Raw genomic sequence first — 20,682 nt, 5'->3', positions numbered from 1 at the left:
AGGCTGTCATCGCAACTTCCCAGAAGGCCTTGAGAAAGGGCGTTGCTTCCTGAATGGCACCTCTTTCTCCACATTCCTCTCCCCTTCTCTACGTTCAGGTCTCTGGGAGGGCCTCAGAGCACATCTTTCTCTTCTCCCATTTGCTTTTCCTTCCCTTCCCCACATCTGACCTCCCCTTGGTTCTTTTTTTTTTTTTTTTTTTTTTTTTGGAGGGTAGGTACCAGGGATTGAACTCAGGGCACTCGACCACTGAGCCGCATCCCCAGCCCTTTTTTATATTTCATTTAGAGACAGGGTCTCACTAAGTTGCTGAGGCTGGCTTTGAACTCTCGATCCTCTTGCCTCAGCCTCCTGAGCTGTGGGGATTACAGACCTGTGCCACTGCGTCCAGTTCTCCTTGGTTCTCCACTCTCTCTCCCCACATTACTATCATCAGTACAAAGTTTTTACTTTTATTATTTGTGATACGTAGGGAAGAGAGTTTTATCTTCATAGTTCCTAATTCAAGAAGCAAAAGAAATGGACATAAGTTGATTTCTTTAAAGAGTTACCTTTTTTTTTTAATGAGTTAATTTTTCAGCAGCTCTCAGCAGAAAAAAAATTTTTTTTACCTAGTTCCTGGCCCACATGATGCCAAACAACTAATTTAAGTTAAACTTGCCCAGTGATCTGACAGCTTGACTAGCTGTTTCAGCAGAATCAAGAGCCAATCTGCTCGTCAAAATGGCAATATTTTCCTCTCTCAGAGAAGTTTCCCACCAGGAAACTGGGACAAATCTGGTTTCCTTCTGCACAGACCAATCCTGGACACTCAGGAGCCCTGAGGTTCTACATTTCCTTTATGTCCTATCATGAGATGAAGAGAGGCCACGGGGAACTAGAGTCATAGAGGAGAGGGGACTGCAGCCAGAGAAGCCACTTGAGTTAAGAAAAGAAGGGATTCTCCCTTCCAGTCTCAGTCAGCGCCTACCTGTGGGTAAACCTGCCCAGAATACTGTATGTCTTTATTTTATGGGGCCCATCTAAGTAAGCCCCATGTGGACTTAACTAGCTGAGTCCACAGTAAGCTTCTCAAATATATTCAGGAACCTTGCAGCATTACCAAAGCCCATCTAGTAGATCAACAGCATAACAATGGACAAACATAGACATTTGGGTGGGAACAGAAGAGAAGCAGGAGATCTGGAGTTCAGTCCACCCAAATATAAGGATATGGAGTCCGTTGGAAAGCTCCAACGGCCACCCATTCACAGTCGCAGACACAGGTAAATGTCCACTCACACAGCTCCTGACTCTCACACACATCTGTTTGTATACCCAGATACACACTTATAAGCTGTGGCTAAAACACATAATATCTGCTTTAAATCTTGTTTTCAATACAGTCTAAACCTCCCAGGTGTGATGTGGGAGATAAATAGAATAATACGTGTGAAAGCACTTTATAAAGTTTATGGCACATTACTCAAGTAAATGCAAAAATATCGCTGGGATTGTACTTTCATTCTGCATTTAGTAGGTATAGTAAAGACTGATAGTGATGGTTCTAGGTAGAATTATTATAAGATTTACAAGGTTTAAAAACTCCACAACAAATAAGGAGAAACCCTTTATCTGAAGAAAGGAACATAACAACACCCACTTATTGAGTGCTTATCAAATGCCAGGGCCCAGATTGCTATCCTGTGTAGTGTTCTGTTTAAACCTTGGAGCATTCCGGAAAGGCAGGTGTGGCCCATTTACCAGAGGAAAAGTGGTTAAATAATTGCATAAAAACTCATCTCTTGGCTAGATACAGTGGCACATGCCTATAATCACAGTGATTCAGGAGCCTGAGGCAGGAAGATTTCAAGTTCAAGGCCAGCCTGTCTCAAAATAAAAAATTAAAAAGAGCTGGGGATGCGGCTCAGTGGTAGAGCACCTCTGGGTTCAATCCCTGGTACCATACACATGAAACTCGTGGCGGCCAAGGGACAGCACTAGGATTGGGGCTGGGGTCTATCGTCTCCAAGCCCATCCACGACTGTACAGGGCAACCCTCAAAGAGAGGGAGTCAAGGCACTGACGAAGGACCTGGACAAGTCTGCATCTCCCATTTTGGAGCCACTTATTTCTTAAAGTAGAGACCAGGAGGAGGCCTGAGGTGGAAATGACGGGAGGAACATCAGTGGAGACGGGGATATATGTGAGAGTAGCTTTCTACATCTCAAGGTTGTCGAGCCTTCAGGAATTTTGGAACCCGTTGCTGTTTCTGAAAGTCTGGGGTTCAGTCAACAAATTCAGTGTGCTTTGATTCCACACAAGCCACACAAAATACCACAGCTAAGCAGCTACTAACAGAAAATGAGACATTGTGAGTGTCATTGGTAGCCAAAGTCTTTGTCTTTCTTTAAACTCTGCATTAAAGTACTCCTTAGAAATACTAGTTAATTGGAATGGAACCACTATTTGACCCAGTATATCCCGCTCCTTGGCATATACCCAGAGGACTTAAAATCCGCATACCATGTAATACAGCCACATCAGTGCTTATAGCAGCTCAATTCACAATAACTAAACTGTTGGACCAACTTAAATGCCCTTCAATAGATGAATGGATAATACACACACACACACACACACACACACACAGGAATATTACTCAGCCATAAAGAAGAATGAAATTATGGCATTTGCCAGTGAATGGATGGAATTGGAGACTATCATTCTAGTGAAATAAGCCAATCCCCAAAAGCCAAAGGCTGAATATTCTCTCTGACATGTGGATGCTAACACACAATAAGTGGAGGAAGGAAGAATAGAAGTTCATTGGATTAGACAAAGGGGAATGAGGGGAAGGGAGGGAGGATTGCAATAGGAAAGAGAGTGGAATGAATCAGACATCACTTTCCTATGCTCATGTATGGACACACAACCAGTGTAACTCCACATCATGCACAACCTCAAGAATGGGATCCCAATTAGAGTAAGTCATACTCCATGTCTGTGTGATATATCAAAATACATTCTGCTGTCATGTATATCTAAAGAGAACAAAATTTTTAAAAAAAGAAAGAAATACTAGTTGATGTCTAATTCTTGTCTTTAAGAGATTGGGGGACCACAGTTGAGTAGCAAGACTTGACACACCTCTGTCACTCAGTCACCGGGCCCAGGAGCCCTGGTTTCTCTCTCAGGGCATCACCGAGGCCCTGCCTCTGCCTGCAACAGCTCGTCCTGGTCACAGGTCCAGACCCACCGCATGATGGGCTACCCAGCACCCCACGCTATCGGCAGCATACATGGCTCCCTGACAGAGGCACAGCACTGATGAGGGAGGGGGCCGTGGCAAAGAGGGAGGGAGACGCAGAGAACAGCCTAGGACGTGCTGTTTTCCCCGAAGCTCAGGAACCTAAGAGAGAAGCGAGACTGACGAGATGGGAGGATGGCATGGACTCCTGGGCCCTGCATCGCTGCCCTTCCCTGGCACCCACAGAGCTACTGGCTGAAGAACCACAGAATCCCCGACCCCACCACCAGCCGTCTCGGGAAATTAACACTCTTCCTTTAGTCATTTAACGTGGAGAAGATGAAGGGGAAGGGGAAAGGGACCAACGACACTGGGCACTAAATCAAGATTAATGAAGTTCCCGCCAGGATTAATTACTGCGCTCACTGGGAGCCGGGAGCGCACCGTGGGCCTGGCCATCAATAATGGCCACGTCTGGTTCTGAACAACATGGGTGGGATAGGATGGATGACTTCACCGTCCCCACACACCGATGTCTGAAAGCAGCTGTAAAGGAAGTAGCGTGAAGGGAAGGCACCTCCCCAGCCCTGGGTCACCGCTCTTGGTTAAAGTCCATCGCTTGTGTGTCCCACTGTTTTGATCCATACAGGCTCTGACGAGCCGTGCACAGCCACAGGTGTCACCGATAAGACAAGGGAAAGTACTGGTTCAGTGACCTGTGGGCGCAGCTGAGTTCCATCTCGGCTCTGCCTTCCAGACACCCTTCCTCCTCTTTCTGGATCCTAAGGGGGCATCACACCGAGCTCCCTGTGGTCCGAGGGCCAGCTGGGCCTGGGTCTGCTCACGTGCTCAGGTCGGAGACAAGCGAGGCCAGTCAAAGGTCTAGCCAGGTGCTCAGCAGCCCATCATTTCTGCCAGCCATCACTCTCCCGATGAAGCAGTCGGACCAGAGACGCATAAAGGCCTTGCCCACTCATCTCCAGCACCTTCACATCATCGCCACTGGTCCCCAACCAGTGTGGGGGGAACAGGGACGAGAGGAGCCTCTCCTTCTAGAAACAAAACCGCGACCCTCCTCTCTCATCGTTGGAAACAAACAGAAAAAAGAAGAGAAAGAAGGAGAATCGGAGCCAGCCACATGACCCATGGTGGCTTCAGAGTCAGAGCCAGAGAGAAAGAACTGTAATTGCTACTGCTTTCCTGGGACAGTTCATGGCTCCCGGTCTCCATCTCCGCATCAGGGCTGTGAATGGCCAAGTGCACCTGGGCCGGGACAGACAGACCCACATTCAGCAAAGGGAAACTGGGTAATTAGGAGCAACCTTCCCACAGAGGACAACTGAGAAAATTTTAGTGGAATACAAAAATCATCTTAGCAGCATCTATGACCTAACACAATGTGGAGGAAACACTGGGTTGAACTCTGGAAGACAATAAAAACCCAGAGCAGTGAGTTCAGACAAAAGTGCTTGAGCCCTGAGGGCCTTTGTTCATCAGGAAGAATCCCTGAGAAATTCAGCAGGTGCCCGCTTTGCCCTGTGGCAGCCTCTGGGGTAGAGAAATAAAAGTCAGTGCCCAGGGTCCACCAAAATGGGGACCTTGATAACTCCCTGTTGTTTTAGACCAGGACTCCAACAGGCTCATCCTCCACACACATTCTAAAATGAAAGCAGATGGGCTTCCGGGCTGTCTTTTCATCTTGGTTATGGAAACCTAAGCCTTGAACTTAAATTAAGATGCCTTGAACTTGAATTAGGATGCCCGGCACTAGAAATGCCCCCAGGCACCCTGCAGATGCCAACAAGATTCTCTCTGAATAAAAGAGAAAATTAAAATAAAGGGAGGAAAAGTCCTCTCTGGAGGAAGATAGCAAACGACTTGACAAAAAAAATAAAAAGTTCTTAGCACATAATTAAAATAAATCAAGGACACAAAGAAAAAAGAGACCTTGAGGAAGAACTGTATGAACAACAGGTAATAAAAAGAGGGACAGGGACTCCAGATATTGGAATTAGTAGATAATGATCATAAAACAATCAAGCTTTCAATTTTCAAGTAAATAAAAAGTTAATTTCAGCAGGAATATGAAAACTGAAATTTGCCATCTGACAGCTTTGAAACAATGAAATTATAGAGGCTTCTAGCTGATAAATGTTATGGAATGAATGTTTGTATGCTGAAACCTTAACCCCCAATGTGGTGGTGTTGGGAGGAGGAGTCCCTAAGATACAATTAGGTTTAGATAGTCATGAAGGTGGGGTCTTCATGATATGAAGAAAAGAGAGACACAGTCCACCCACCATTTGATTCAGCCAAAAGTTAGCCATCTGCAAGCCAGGAAGAGGACCCCCACATAGAACCAAACCTGTGAGTACCTTGATCATGGACTTCCAGGCTCCAGAACTGTGAGAAATACATGTCTATTGTTTAATCCACTCAGCCTGGGGTATTTCATTTTAGTAGCTAGAGAAGACCAAGACATATAATAAAATAACATAAGAATTTAATGGACAGATATGACCACAGATTTAACACAGCTGAAGAGAAAATTAGAGAACCGGAAGAGAGATCAGAAGAAATGGTCTACAATATAGTGGCAAAAACTGGGCAGATGTAGGGTAAAAGAGGATTCAGTGAGAAGAAAACATCCATTTAATTGGAATTACAAGCAGGGAATAAAGAACAAGAAGAGATCCAAGGTCATACTGGGAGAGATAAAGACTGAAAAAGATTTCCAGAGCTGATAAAAGATATCAATTCGCACATTCAAGAAACCCAACAAAGGGGCTGGGGTTGTGACTCACTGGGAGAGCACTTGCCTAGCACTTGCGAGGCACTGGGTTCGATCCTCAGCACCACATAAAAATAAATAAATAAAATAAAGGTATATAGAAAATAATCTACCAAAAAAGAAAAAAGAAACCCAGTGAAGAGAAATTCAAATCAAAACTACTTTAAGATTTCATCTCACTCCAGTTAGAATGGCAATTATCAAGTATACAAGGAATAATAAGTGTTGGTGAGGATGTGGGGAAAAAGGCACACTCATACATTACTGATGGCACTGCAAATTGGTGCAACCACTCTGGAAATCAGTATGGACATTCCTTAGAAAACCTGGAATGGAGCCACCATTTGATCCAGCTATCCCACTCCTTGGTCTTTACCCAAAGGTCTTAAAGTCAGTATACTGTAGTGACACAGCCACATCAATGTTTATAGCAGCTCTATTTACAATAGCTAAACTGTGGAAGCAACCTAGATGCCCTATAACAGATGAATGGATAAAGAAACTGTGGTATATATACACAATGGAATATTACTCAGCATTAAAAGAGAATCGAATTATGGCATTTGCAGGTAAATTGATGGAGTTGGAGAACATCATGCTAAGCGAAGTGAGCCCATACCCAAAAAACAAAAGCTGAATGTTCTCTCTGATAAGTGGATGCTGATCCATAATTGGGGGCGGGTGCATGGAAAGACTGGAGAAACTTTGATTGGGCAAAGGGGAGGGAGGAGAGGGAAGAAGGCACAGAGGTAGGAAAGATGGTGGAACAAGATGGACATGGTTACCCTAGGTACATGTATAACTGCACACATCGTACCAGGCTACATCACATACAACCAGAAAAATGAGAAGTTGTGCTCCATTGTGTACAATGAATCAAAATGCATTCTGCTGCCATATATACCTAATTAGAGTAAATAAATAAATGAATCAATTTTAAAAAGAAACCTAATGAATCCTAAGCAGGAAAAAAAAAAAAAGAAATTCACATGTAGACGTATCATAGAAAAACTGCAAAAAACTAAAGAAAAGTATCTTACATACATAGAGACAAAACACCCAAGCCAGCAGTTAGGAGGGCAGTGGACACTCAGGACATCTTACTATTCAGATGTTCACAAGTGTGTCAACTGAGTGTAGGCAGGTTCCACCCCCCACCTGGACATCTGAGCCTGTGGATGGGGCAGGAGGTAACGGAAAACTTTAGAGATGGAAAACTAAAGGAAATAACAAATGAGCACCACCCAAGTGTGGAGGTGGGCCCTGGATTTATTAGACACAATAATAAATGATCTGGAAAAGGGGAAATGACTGGGCTGTAAGTACCATTAAACCTTGCTCAGAGATTGAAATGAGAGGTCTTCTAGAATAACCAGGATGATCTCACAGGACTGGGTGTATCGGATCAGCTTCAGCATTGGAACATGTCCATTAAAAAGCAAGGGAAAGGTGGAAGTGTGGCTCAGTGGAGGAGTCCTTGCCCGACATGCACGAGGCCCTGGTTTAATATCTAGCCCCAAAGGCGGGTGCAGGGAGGAGTTGAAAATGGACCAAGCAATAGCATAAAATCATGGACCTGGAAACTCAGTGACATTCCAAGAAAGAAGCAGCAATTTGTGTCTGAATTAGGCCCAAACAAACCAAAAACCATTGATGCTTGTTTGGTCTTGGTACCTGCAAAAATAGTTCAGAGTGAGATTCTCAAGGAGTGTTCTACCTCTCAGAACGGGTCAAAGGAGATGGGTATTTCTGTGTCAAGACCAACACTTAACCTTGCGCGTGGGAGGGGTGCAGACAGCTCAGACTGGAAGAGCGCAATCACCCAGGAGGCCACGTTTACCTTGGGGTGACCTCCAGGAAGAAGAGGTGCCCACATTCTCACCTCCCTCCCTCCTCCCAGGCAACTAGAGAGCCCCAGGGGCTGCACAGATTTACTACTCCGTCTCCACCACCGTCTCCAACCACCTCTAGTTCCTCAGCCTTTAATGCATTTTCTACATCTGTACAAGATTTATTCGAAGCAGAGAGATTTATTTAGCACATTCATGCTCAACAGAGAGGACAATTCCTCATAGATCTCTGATCTCATTTGTCGTTAGAAGCCTGCAGGAGATTGCTCTGGTGATGGGCTGCGAGGGCTGGCTGGTCCTGGGCCAGAGTGACTGTGTGCACATTTACATAGATGTGTAGCACAGGGAGACCTGCGTGGGCAGCTGAGTGTGTACCTTGTGTGGGTACGTGTGGGAATTTCTGAAAAACATGAAAGCAGAATTGTATTTAATTTTGCATGTGCCCAGATGTCAGCGTGGCATGTTGGAGTCGGGGAACATCTGTGTGAAGGTCTGCATGTGATGTGCACACATGTGTGCCTGTAGGAATGTGAGCTTTAATAAGTGCATGCCGGTGCCCCACCTGTAGGGCTGGTGGGGGTACAATCCTTCCTCAGCCTCTTTCTCAACAGTAAACCAAACGATCTCCCCTCAGCCTAAAACTTAACAAGCATTTCCCCCTGTACTTAATATAAAATCACAGTTCCTTCACCTGACCTTTAAGGTGCTGGGCAGACTGGACCTGCCCACTTTGCTGACCTCTCACTCCCCCTTCTCTTGCTTTCAAACGCTTATCTGGTCATACCAATGTCCCCTCCACCACTATGCTGGTTTCTTCCAGAGCCAGTCCCTCCACCTGAAAGGCTCTGCCCCCCCCCTTAATTCCCGGCCCCTTTGTACAACCCCAGTGCTGGCTCAGCAGGAGGGTCACCCCCACCCCCACCCCGTCAGTCTGCTCCATTGCCTTCTGAGCACTTGCCAGCCTCTGGAACTGCCCTGATGAGACCTTTACCTTGACCATTGTCTGCTGGTGTCTCCCAAGAAAGTGTAAGCTGCGTAAAGAGGATCATTGCCTTTTTGGTTACCACTGTGTCCCCAGAAATGTGCTTGGCACATGACAAAGCTCAGTAAGAATCTATTATAAGAGAATCCTTGGAACACAGGGAATGGAACCATCATTTGACCCAGCTATCCCACTCCTCGGTCTAAACCCAAAGGACTTAAAAACAGCATACTACAGGGACACAGCCACATCAATGTTTATAGCAGCACAATTCACAATAGCTAAACTGTGGAACCAACCTAGATGCCCTTCAGTAGATGAATGGATAAAGAAAACGTGGTGTATATACACAATGGAATACTATTTAGCATTAAAAGAGAATAAAATCATGGCATTTGCAGATAAATGGATGGAGTTGGAAAATATAATGCTAAGTGAAGTTAGCCAATCCCAAAACGCCAAATGCCAAATGTTCCTCTGATTTAAGGATGCTGATTCATAATGTGGTTGGGGTCAGGGGCATGGGAGGATTAGAAGAACTCTAGATAGGGCAAAGGGGAAGGTGGGGAAGGGAGGGGACATGAGGGTAGGAAAGATGGTAGAATGAGATGGACATCATGTATGAAGACATGAATGGTGTGACTCTGTGTACAGAGATATGAAAAATTGTGCTCTATATGTGTAATATGAATTATAATGCATTTTGCTGTCATATATAACAAATTTCTTTTAAAAATCTATTGAATGAGGACAGTATATGTGCCATCAAATAAAGTATGTAATAGAAAAATAGACACAGTGAACATTGGAACTTGTTGGGCATGTGACTAGAGACAGTCCTCGTGGCCATTATTTAGTGTACAGCCATGTATTCAACAAGTAATTACTTCTCATCGACCGCGCCATACCCAGATAGCCCTGCTCTCACCGGGAGGAGAAACACAGTAAATAATTAAAAATTATGCTCAGCCTTAAAGGCAGAGCACGGAGCTTTAACAGTACTTGAGGAGACGTGGTGGAGTCGGAAGCTCAGCAGAGGCTTCCCGGAGGGCGAAAGTCACAGCTGACAGCAGCAGTGACCTGGGAAAAGCTGGGCTTTTCCATCATGTGTAAGCCCACTCGCAAACCTCCTCCTCAGAGCTCCTGAGACCCAAAAAAGCACTTCCAGGATGAAAGGAGCATTCACGGGTGCTGGGGTCCCCTCTGGCCTCCTGGCTGGTCTCCCTCTGCCTGCCCCTCCTCTAACCAGCCCAGACTGCCAGGCTCAGCAGCCAGAGCACCTCAGGGCCAAATTCCAGCTCCTCCGCTCAGCATTGGAGGCACCTGTCCTCTGGCCGCAGCTTCAAGAGTCATTCTTCTAACCTCTTCCTGGCACTTGCTGAGGGTTAAGAGCTAAATAGGTCATGGCATTTCATTTAACCCTCCCTGGGCAGGTACTCCCATGCCTATTTTACAGAGGGGGAACTGAAACCTCCCCTGCCCACCATCTCACCAGGAAGTGGCAGAGTCAGGTCCCGTCGTTGCCCTGCACACTGGAAACGCCGGTCTCTCCAGGGTCCCTGCCTTTCCACCCCTGCACCCTTCCCAACAGCCAGTCCAGTGCCTTGCCATCACTCCAGCCTGGGAGCTTACAGGAGGTCAGGCTGCGGCCTAAGCCATGGCAGACCTGCCTTCTCCCCTCCTCACCCAATTCAGAGTTGGCCTGGGTCTCACGCCCCACAATTAACACACGCTCAGTGAGCCAGGTGCCCTTTGGAGAAGTGGAGACAGGAGGCTGATGAGACTCCCTCCTGGGCTGGAGGCGACCACTGGGCAGAGCACCCTTCCCGATGCTGGTTCTCAGCTCTCAGCCAAGCCGACCCCACCCTCTCCCAACTGCCCTACTCAGTTCATAAACCTTCTTGCAGTCCACGGTTCCTGTGTCCTCTGGGAATGGAGGACTGGTTTCTCAAGAGCAAGAGCCCTATCTTGTATTCTTCTGCATACCTGACAAATCCTAGCACACAATCCCTCCCTCAACTTACACTCACTACTTTCCTCTTTCCCTTTCTTGCTGAACTCACACTGAAACAAGTGGCAGAGTCTGTATTTCACAGCAGATAACCACGACTGGTTTTGCATATTAGCCCTACCTACAGAAGACTAAGCTGAACCCAAATTCATGATATGGCTTGAGGCTCTTCCCAATATCAGACCCGAACACCAGCCAGGACATATGTAAAAATTAAAGTTCAGCTCTAAATTTCATAAACCCAATGTTGAATGAGAAAAAAAAAAAAACAAGTCAAAGAATATAGACTACAGCCAGGTGCGGTGGCACACACCTGTAATCCCAGCAGCTTGGGAGGCTGAGGCAGGAGGATCGAAAGTTCAAAACCAGCCTCAGCAACAGTGAGGCACTAAGCAATCAATGAGAACTGTCTCTAAATAAAATACAAAATAGGGCTGGGGATGGGGCTCAGTAGTCGAATGCCCCTGAGTTCAATCCCCAGTACCAAAAAAAGAAAAAGAATGTAGACTATGAAATCCTGTTTAGATAAAAATTTTAAGCACATATGTGGCAGACTGTTACTGCCCATCTCACATGTTCTTCATATAGAATGGGACTTAAATATTGAGAGAGAGGATATGCCCCCTTTCCTTGAAATTGGTTAGATTCTGTGACCCATAACTGGTGGCAGAAGGGATGCTACATACTAAGGCCAGGTGATGGAAACGGAACTCACCTCTACATTCTTCCCCACAGACACTTGTTCTTGAGGCCCAGCCGCCACGCTGTGAGGAAGCTCAAGCAACCCAGGGAAGTTCAAAGGAAGAGATCAGAAGACCCTGCTGAGCTCCCCATTTACAGCCAGCACTGACTTGACAGCCACATCAGTCAGCAGTCTTCAAAGTGGGTCCACCGGAGCCTCAGTGAAGCCAACCATGTGCAGAGAGATGGACCACCCTGCTGAGCCCTGCTCAAACTGCAGTCTTCTGAGCAAAGCAAATGATTTTGACTGGTTTGTATCAAGTGTTCATCAGGTGTTATCAGGCAATTTTTGTCCCAGGTTTATGTTTTTATACAACACACCAAGCCAATACTGTGTGATTTATAAAGTATGGATAGTAAAATCATCAGGGGTTCTTTCAAAGATGTAGATAGGGAATAAGATTGGAGGTGATTTCCAACAGGATTCTAGCTGTACCTATGTCATACAAAAATACCTATATTTTCTATAAAGTTGGATGAGTGCATATAGTATTTATGTTGTTTGTTCAAAATATATAGAAAAACAACTGAACCAATATCAAGAGTTGTGTTCTGTGAAAATGGGTTGTTATACTTTTCTGCTATCTTAACTCCCCCCCCAAATTTATTATGGTAATTGTAAAAATTCTCTATCTATGATCTATGTGAGTCCACATTTAGATTCTGTAACTTGATATGTTTCTGCCAACATATCTCCAACTCTCCACCTCTTTTCCCCCCTCTCCATCCTGAGGGTCAACCCAATACCCCCAGGGTTTCTGGGACTCTGCTGCCTTATGGCTTCCTTAATGGACTCTCTCCAGACTCTCTCCAAGGCTTCCTTCCTTCCCCGTCTGCCCAATCTCACAGGGAAGGGGACAGTCCTCAGTCCTTGGTGAAGCTGTCCCTCCATATAGCCCTTCACCAACTCTTCCCCACCTCCTCTAGGACCCTGCTCAAATTATCCCCAACCCCTCTTCTACCTTCCACTTGCCTCACCTCTTCTATCTACATGTAAGTTCAAGTTTATCCCATTTATAAATTAAAACATAGCTCCTCCTATCTACACAGCTCCACCACTGTTCCCCGCTGCTACATTCGGAGTTCACTGCTGATCCATGATCCCACAATCCAACACAATCTGTCTCTGGCCATCCTTAGCCAATAAAACAGCTTTGCTTTCACTGAGGTCCCCAGTGGCCTCCAAAGGGTAAGTTCTCAGAGACACTTTCTGCCCCTGCTTTGTTGTGCTGCATGGGCTCTGGACAGGGGCCACACTCCCTTCTGCTCTCTCTCCCCTATCTGGAGCAACACATCTTCTCTCTTGCTGCCATTCTCTTTCCTCCATCTTGGCCTCCTCCTTGTTCTTAGTTGGTTACTTGGCCTCTTGACCCAAGGATCCCTGCTCCCTCCCTTCTCTGTCCTCCCTCCAGCTCCTCTCCCCAAGGGTGAGACTCCCTCCCTTCTCCCTGAGCTGATGCCTCTCCGAGCACCTGACCCAGACTTGCAGATGTTTATCAGTAGCTTCCACACAGTCATTGCTTTACATATATCCCCCAAAGTTCCCATGTTGGAAACAACCCCCAATGCAACAGTGTGCTGGGAGGTGGGGCCTAATGAGAGGTGACTAGGTTATGAAGGCTCTGCCCTCATCAATGAGTTAATATTCTTATCACAAGAGTGGGCTGGTTATTGCATGATATGTTGCTACAAAATCAAGTTCACCTGGTCTTGCTCTCTGGTGCTCAGCCTGTCTTGCCCTTCCACCTTCCACCATGTGATGATGCAGCACGGAGTCCCTCTCCAGGTGCCAGCACCATGCTCTTGGACTCCCCAGCCTCTGGAATTGTGCACCAAATAATTTTCTGTTCCTTATAAATTATCCAGTCTCAGGTATTCTGTTATGACCTCAGAAAATACACTAAGACAGCTGTCCCAGAAGTGCCTCAAACTCACCATGCCAAAACTAAACTCACTCTCATCCTTCAAATTAAACCTGCTGCTCCTCCTCTCTTTCCCTGCTCAGCTGAAGGTGCCATCCCTGAGTTGTCTGGTTCAGGAATCATCCCAGGGCTTCCTTATCTTTCATTTATTCCCACTCATAACTGGTTAACAAGTTTGGTGTGTTATTCTATTCTTCCTAATTATCTCTCAAATGCAGACTCCATCTCCCAGAGGCCCAGACCCTCATCATTTCTCACCTAGATTCCATGATTATCTCCTGACTGCTTCCCCTGCTGTCTGCGCTGCTTCCCTCTAACCAGGAATCATGTCTCTGCCAGAATAAACTTTCTAAAATGCACATCTGGTCATATTGCACCCCTGCTTAATATCCTCCAGTGGATAAAATCCACATCCCTCAGCCCGACATTCCACATTCCTGCCCTTCCTGATCTAGCCTCAACCCCACTGGTCCCTCTCTCACACCCCATGTTTCCTGGAGGCCCCAGTGCTGCAACTTGCCCTTCTGCTTTTTGTTCTCTCTGCCTACAGTACCCTCTGTTCCTCAAATGACCTCAACTCCTCCTTCAGGACATTCTCCTCCTTCAGGACATTCTCTTTTTTGTGTGTGGTGCTGGGGATTGAACCCAGGGCCTTGTGCACATGAGGCAAGCACTCTACCAACTGAGCTACATCCCCAGCTCATTCTTAAGCATGACCTCCTCTTCAAGTCCACCAGTTCTTCCTTGTCCAACTAGTGTCTCCAGCCCCCAGAACTTCCTCCTGCCCTGAATTAACAGTCTGTGTGGCAGTTTTCCCAGGACACATGGCCCAAAGCAGGAGCCATGGCAATTGGCCTCTGTATCCCCCAATCCAGTACAGGGTCTGCATGAAGTTGGGGCTCCATACGTGTTGGCTAAATATAGAGCTTCCCTAAATTCAAACCTGAAAATTCAGAGGATTCAAATCCATATAGGCCATGATGTCATTGTGACTAAAATACGGAACCAGAACACACCAGTCCCTGCCTCTAGAAGTTGGAGCAAAGAGGACCTGACTATGGCCTCTTTGGGAATGAGATTCCTTTCATATATGGGATCAGTTGGGAATGATGTTTATTGCTGTTTTGGCTGGTAGGACAAGGGAATGAGGAAGGAATGGGAAGGTGCCCAAGAAGAAAAAGGAAGAATTTCCCCAACCCTGCCTAAGTACCCAATTGGCATCATTACCACACTTCTAACCTTCTTCCCGGCCCCTCCTTCCTTTTCTTCATTTAAGAACGTTCCCAGTGTTGAAGCCTCAGCCCACGTCAAATGCAAATGGTGTCCAACCAGGCAAGTCCTGAAACAAAGGGCATGCACACAGAGGGCACGGGCTCCCGAGCTCCCACACAATGAGCGGCCACCACTGCTTGTGGTAGACCCTGGGCAAATAGGGCTGGGTCAGACTGGGATAGGACGGCAGGTGATCTTGGGAGCAAGGCAAGGTCCTTTAGCAAACACTGAGCCACTGGACCTGGAACACAGGTCACCCTCACTCCAGGTGCCCAAGGCCCAGTGGTACGATTGCCTCTGCCGGGTAGGGGTGGGGGCTCTTCCCAAGTCCCTGGCTCAAATGCAGTCTAGCTAGTGTCTCAGTGAAGTGCCAGGTCATCTGATGGCCAGATCCTCTGGACACGCCTCCTCCTCCACCCCACCCCCGGCCAACATCAGGAGCCCACCTTCCTTCCCTTCCTGCCCCAACCCTCCCACCCTCCTTGAGCCCACTCAGCCACCCCCTGACCAGAAGGCTGCCTTGGCGATCCTCCCTCAGGCCCAATGGCTGCAGAGAGGGAGCAGGAAGTGCTGAGGGGCCAGAGACCAGGGAAAGGACAGCGAGAGCCAGCAGCTGCAGAGAACTCTCCTCCGCCCCACCGCCCTGCCCCACAGGTGTCTCGTCTTATTTAACTGGAGAATCCCCAGGGCAGGTCCTTAACTCCTCCAGCACGGCTGCAGACAGCAAGCACTCAGGAAACGTTAAATGGAATCTCTAAGAGGCTGCCCACTGAAGGCCCTTGATTCGCAGGGATAAGGAAAAAGCTCCAGATCCGAGCTCAGAATCTTCATCCAGGAGGACCCGGATCAGAGAGGAGCAGGACAGGACACCTTCCAGAGAGAGGGCAGGTGCGTAGAGCCCTCCTTCAGGCAATGATGCTGTCCTCTGGGAAAAGGGACGCAGGGCCTCAGAGGCCCCCTGAGATGTGGCACTGAGCCTTTCCTCCTCCCTTCAGGGACAGCAGCACCAATAAGCAAGCTGAGCAGTCAGAGGGGGAATGATTCACATCTCCCCACACAGCATCACCAGAGAGGGGGGAAGCAGGGTGCCTGGAACAGAGGTGAGCCATGCTGCTTCCTGAGAGCCACTTCCTGAGTCCCTGACCTCATCAGCCTCACTTCGGATCAGACTACCTCCTAATGAGGGCCACAGTAACCCAGAGACCTCCCACCCCTCAGCCTCCCTGATCCCTCCCAGGAGCCCACACTTGCTCCAGTACCACCTCTGTGCTCCCTGCCTTCAGTTGCTGGGGAGACTGACAACCCAGATGGAAAGTAGCCCTCACTGCTGCATCCTGATCCCCCACCCAGCTCAGAGTCGGGCACACAGGAGGCACCCAGGGAGGCTGACTGAGCCATCAGACCTGGTGGACAGGCAGGGCATGCTGAGGCTGCCTCATGACGTGACTTCTGGCCACCTCATCCCTCTGGACTCCAACACACAGCAGGAAACACGGAGGCACTGATTTCTTGGGGAGCTTGGACATGGGTGCACCAAAAGTCAAATCACAAGATCAGCCAACAATAGAAGAGGTGTCACAAAGCAAAATATAATTAATTGCTCCAAGAGGCAGGCAGACAAGGGCTGAGGCCGGGTAAGAGGAACCATAGTGAGCTGTGGGAAGGAGGAAAGGGTTCTAAGAAGTGAGGGATTTAACCTGGACCTTCAGTAAGAAAGGATTCCCAGATAGCATTCCAGGTGAAGGGCACACGTGAGCCAAGGAGCACAAGTGGCCAAGTACCGAGTGGCGTGGGCTGGATAGGGTCTCACCTGACCAAGGGGCAGGCTTCCCAGGGTGGGGAGGATGGGGAGATGAGGATGGAGAGCCAACCTGCAGCTGGGCATGGCCCAGGCTCTACACGACACACAAAGCAAATGTGACACCATAGGGAGGTGATGGTGGGATCCTGGGAATGTCACATTAATCAGCTAGATCCTAGGTTCTGAAAGCATCCCAGCTTTTCTACTTTAGGAGGAAAAGCACAAGTGAAGTCTTAGCACCTAGGCCTTCAACACAGGTGGGCTTCCTACACACAAATACATATGCAAAAAACAATTCAGTTCAAAAATGAGCAGAAGACTAAAATAGTGTCTTCCATGAAGAATATCCAAATGGCCCACAAGCAAATGGAAGAGGCTGGACTTTTTCAGTCATAGGTGAAATGCATGTTGAAATCAAAAAGAGTGACAGCCTCTCCACCCATCACCAGTGTGGCTAAAATACAAGACAGAAAATACCAAGTGTTGACAAGAATACGGGTGCAGCAGGGACTCCCCATCACTGCCCATGGGAGCGTAAGTTGGCACAAGCATTTTGGAAAATACACACCCTGCAGTGACATACAGACACACCCCGACCTGACAAGAGAAAGGCAGCTACCAAAAGGTATGTAGAGGAAGTAAGCTTATAGTGGCATTAGTAACAGTAATGGACCCTAACTTGAAACTCCACAAATGTTAATGTTAATGAACATTGAGGTACATTGACACAGTGTAACATGACACATTGATGAGAATAAATACATAACAGCTACACGAAACAGCAGAGTGAATGGCACAGATATAATCCTGGGAACAAGCCAATTACCAAAGAGTCCATGCCATATTATTGCAGTTCAAACACAGGTCAAGCTAATGGACAGCACAGGACACCCTGGCTGGGGAAGATGAGGCTTCTCTCATCCACCTGGGATGGTTTCCTCCCTTTGGGGTGCTGGAGAGGTTCTCTTTCTTCAGCTGGCTGCAGGCCACACAGGTGTGTTCTGTTGGTGAATATTCGTTCGTCCAACTCTACACTTAAATCATCTGTGCACTTTTCTGTATATATATTTCAGACTTTTAAAATATTGTATTTATTGTACGCATTGAAGGTGTCCTGCATGATGCTCTCATGCACATCCACATAGTGAAATGATTGCTACAGGGAGGCAAATTAACATTGCCATCACTTTCCCCAGTCACCTGCACCTAACCTCCACTCTCCTAGCAAATTTTCAGTATATAATGTTAACGGTGGCCCGTGCTGGACGTTGAATCTCTAGCTTTATTCATCTGCCATGATCCTACATAAACATCTGGGCAGGGGCATGAAATGCTCAAAAGGTGTTTTTGGAGAGGTGGCTCCCTGGGGGGAGTCTGAGCTCTCCAAGAGGGAGACGGAGCCTTTGACAGATTCAGGCTCTGGGGTTCAGCCCTCTCCTGGCAAACCTACCTACTGGAAAAGTGGCTGCCAGGACACAGTGTTATCACTTCCTAACGAGTAAAGTAAGCTGAAACGGAGCCTCTTTCACACTCCTGGCTGGCCTTAGTCATCTCTGGGCAGAGACTGTAAACAGGTTATGAGAACAGAAGGGCTGCGCTTCCACCAACCAGAGATGTGCGCATCCCTCTGGCCCCATCCTATTGCCACCATGGCACACACCGACAAGGTTCCATTAGCAATGAGGAGAATCGATGGCCTTTAATTATTCAGATCCAGGCATTGGGCACTTTAAATACACCCATTCTTACCTCCAGACTTCTAGAGTCCCATTCTTCTAGAAATGCGAATTCCCGGGTCTCCTGGTGTCTCCGGCCAGCGGCCACACTGGCATCGTGCTTACTTAACACCCGTAGCTTCTTGCCAGGTACCACGCATCTCCCCACTGTAGCACATTGAGGGGTACTTGAGCGGGAAAGAAAAGAAAGTTTGGGGGAAATGCTTCCCCGGGAAGCTGTTGTTGGGGTGAGGTGCCCACACTCTTCCTCCTTAATGCTCTGTTGCAAAATATGCTGCATCTTTATTTCAATCCACACTGAAGCAAATTTCAGGGCAAATTTCGTTGCCTGTCACAGCTCAGGGGAGAAATGAATGCACATTTCCCCAGCTCCATTAACTAGGGAAACAGGCGCACACTGCTGGAAGGCATGTTCCCTGCGAGCGAGAAGAGGGAATGAGATCATCGGAAATGGTCTCATAGGTCCTGGGCACAGAGCCCGCAGGTACAGTCAGGCCTCAGCTCTGCCTTCCAGGGGGTCGAAGGCCCGGAGTCTGGGCAGGTCCGGCCACATGTGTCAGAGAGTGCCTCAGCCCTGCCACCCTTAGTACTGGGGCACAGGTCCTCCCTGGCCCTTCCTGCCCCGCCCTTCTCCCCACCACTCTCTCCACCCTAACCTCAGACACGGACAAGCTCTCGAGGAAACCGTGAGCCCTCAGCTGCTCCCTTCCTTGAGCTGAAGTCCTGCTGCGTGATGTCTCCATGGGACAAGGTCGGGTCGTCCTGAAACACATTCCCTGCACTTTGCTGAGCATGAGCAGACAGAACCGCCTCACTCCTACCAATTCCTGCCACCCGTCATGTCATCTCCTATGGCCATTGTCCCTGACCCCTAGCTCTCTGCCTCTTACTATACCCTCCATGTTGTTCTCTATACCTGCTCAAGTGCACATCCTCCCTCTCCCTCTACCCTGCCCCATGGAACCCAGCATCATGGCTTCTCTGGGCCTGGCCCGGCTCTCTGCCGTGTTGGCTCGCCCCTGCAGGCCCCCACCGCCCACTGAGGCTCTGCACACTCTGAACCTTCATTCTTGGGATCGCCTCTGCTGCACACTTCCCTTCTTCTTGTCCATCTGGAAAATGCCAGAAGACGCCCCTCAAGGTCCTCCTGCTCTGGGAATTCTCCTCCAGCTGCTTCCCTGAAAGTGTCTGCCCTGCAGGTTTGGGGAGCGCAGCACTCACACATCTTCACCTCCCAGCACTTAGCAGAGGCCTGCCCCCAGGGGTGTGCACCATACAATGTTAGCTGCATGGATGACGAGGATCCCCAAGGCCCCAGGAAGAGGTGGGCCCAGTCTAAGTGTCCTCCTCTCTGAAGTGTCCTTCAACCCAGCCCTTAGTTTCCTCACCCTCCTTGAATTCCAAAAGCCCATCTTGCTAAGACTCCCCAGGTGGCACGAAATGCCCTTCCCTGTGACGGGTCTGTGTGGCCGTTCCCTGTCCCTTTCCTGTCTCTACTTAAGGTACTCTGAATTCCACAAGCAGAGAGGGGCCACTCTTTTCTCAAGCCCAGTGCCAGGTTGGCTGTGGGGTGGAAATCAGCCCAGGTTGGTGACTGAGTGGCTGACACCAGAAGGGGGCCCTCTCTGTGGGGAGGGGGGTTCCCCGGGACCAGATGAGGAGACAGGGAGCCCTGCTGGCAGACAGTGATGCCAAAAGCCCACGGGGCTCAGACGAGCAAGGGCTCAAAGGGCTCAGTGCATATTTGTTGTAAGATGGATCCTCTGGCCAGGCTGAGCGGCGGCGCACACCTGAAATCCCCGCAACTCAAGAGGCTGAGGCAGGAGGAGTGCCAGTTCGAGGCCAGCCTCAGCAACTTAGGGAGGTCCTGTCTCAAAACAAAAATAAAAAGGCCTGGGGATGTGGCTCAGGGGTAGCATGCCCCCCGGGGTTCAGCCCCCCCCCAGTGCTCACCTTAAAAAAACAAATAAGGATCTTCATCCACGGCATTAATTTTTCCCTTTGGGAACCTGAGACATAAAAAGATAAAAGCCCACCCTTCCTCCCCTCCATTCCCTCCCAAGTTCTTTGTTCCTGACACTAAAATGAGCAACAAAAAAAAATGTCTTTTCAGTTCTCACAATACAGAGGACACGTTAATGAGATGGATGTTGGATGGCAACACCGGCCTGCTCCACGCCGCCACCACCTCAGCCAGAGCCTCCTGCAGCAGAGGCCCCGGCAGGGGACCCCCTTCATGGCTGAGAGCAGGACTTCCTGTCACCATCACACTTCACTTCCTGAGGCTGGATTTCAGGACAGACCCCCACACACACCAAAAAAAAAAAAAAAAAATGCTCTCACATTC

The 20,682-nt window shown here is 48.3% G+C and overlaps 1 non-coding gene across 1 annotated transcript; it reads right to left on the bottom strand.

Moving 5' to 3' along the window:
- Positions 1-14,149: 14,149 nt before the first annotated feature.
- On the bottom strand, positions 14,150-14,223 carry Trnam-cau (transfer RNA methionine (anticodon CAU)). The gene has a single exon. It is a non-coding gene; the product is annotated as a tRNA-Met (tRNA).
- Between the last annotated feature and the right edge of the window lie 6,459 nt (positions 14,224-20,682).

Source organism: Urocitellus parryii, chromosome 9 (assembly GCF_045843805.1).
Source record: "Urocitellus parryii isolate mUroPar1 chromosome 9, mUroPar1.hap1, whole genome shotgun sequence".
Classification (NCBI taxonomy): domain Eukaryota; kingdom Metazoa; phylum Chordata; class Mammalia; order Rodentia; family Sciuridae; genus Urocitellus; species Urocitellus parryii.
Note: the sequence above shows the minus strand (reverse complement) of the source record. Positions and strands in the feature narration are given on the sequence as shown.